Here is a 1337-nt window from a genome sequence, read left to right on the forward strand (position 1 = left end):
GAACTTCCGTCGAACTCTCGAACTCCCAATGTGATCATTGTCTTGACTCCGACACAACTCCTGCTGCACTTTACACAAAGAGAAAGAGATATTTTTGTCAAATTCAATTTTACTATTAGCTAAAGATCTTGGCAATGATGTTAAATGTTGTAACCACTGGTAGTCTTGGCACATCTTAACATGTTCGCTACAGTTAGGAGTTAAAGTCTACAACATGTGTACTCAATGAGTTACCTGACTTTGTCTATGACTTGTATAGACAAAGCTATTTGTAGAAACTTTACACATAATCAATTTACTTTTTTTTTCTTTTTTTTTTTGGTAAGTAAAAATCAATAAGTAAATTGGAGATGCGGGGTATCAATCCCCGTACCTCTCGCATGCTAAGCGAGCGCTCTACCATCTGAGCTACATCCCCTTAATCAATTTACTTTTACTTACCAAAAAAAAAAAAAAAACTCCTGCGCATGTCTTTCTTCTATCGTAGTTAATCCTGCACACTTATCTCAACATATAGATTAGATAACAAATGACAATTGACTTCATCATCAAAATTCGAGATTCAACAATGGGAGGTGATCCCATTAAATTAATCTTGGGGTAATTGGGCCCCTGAAAAACCCAAATTGGGCCAAATGGATCATCCCATTCGAACCCTGATTTCTGCCAGGCGGTTGAACCGCCCCAGCCAAGCAGTGGCACCGCCTGGGCTCAGTCTCCGAGAGAGACTAGGCGGTGCAACCGCCCCTGACAGGAGGTGGCACCACTTGAGCTCGGTCTTCGAGCTCTGGTAGGAGGTGCAACCGCCTCAGTCAGGCGGTGGCACCGCTTGAGCTCGGTCTTCGAGCTCTGGCAGGAGGTGCAACCGCCCCTGACAGGAGGTGGCATCGCCCAGAGGCTCAGTCTTCGAGCTCTGCCAGGCGGTGCAACCGCCAGATCCCGAAATTCTGAGAATTGACAGTTTTGAGCTCGAAATTCAAACTGGGTTGGAACCTATATTTCACGCCCATCAAAATATCCATGATATTAAAATTTTCAACACAAACCAATCCAGGATCCAAACACACATTTGAGGACACCGAAAAACATTCTATCAAATTCACATCTATAAAACCTATGCAGTTTATAATCATATATCACATCACCCGATAATTCACATTTATGACAACCCAAGCCAACTTAACAAACATGAACAACATTTATAAATCCACAAGCTAAGTAATGTATACAATCAAAACTCCAACCATTTACCACAAGTTCATATCATCGTAAACTAGACTAAACATTCCAAAATTTCAAATAAGAGAGATCTTCTAACACTTTTACGCGGTATATCT

General features: G+C 41.4%; 1 non-coding gene across 1 annotated transcript; it reads right to left on the reverse strand.

Annotated features, from left to right (window-relative positions):
- Nucleotides 1–345: 345 nt before the first annotated feature.
- On the reverse strand, nt 346–418 carry TRNAA-AGC (transfer RNA alanine (anticodon AGC)). Its single transcript has one exon. It is a non-coding gene; the product is annotated as a tRNA-Ala (tRNA).
- Nucleotides 419–1337: the final 919 nt, after the last annotated feature.

The sequence above is a fragment of the Musa acuminata genome, chromosome BXJ3-7 (genome assembly GCF_036884655.1).
Source record: "Musa acuminata AAA Group cultivar baxijiao chromosome BXJ3-7, Cavendish_Baxijiao_AAA, whole genome shotgun sequence".
In the NCBI taxonomy this organism is placed as follows: domain Eukaryota; kingdom Viridiplantae; phylum Streptophyta; class Magnoliopsida; order Zingiberales; family Musaceae; genus Musa; species Musa acuminata.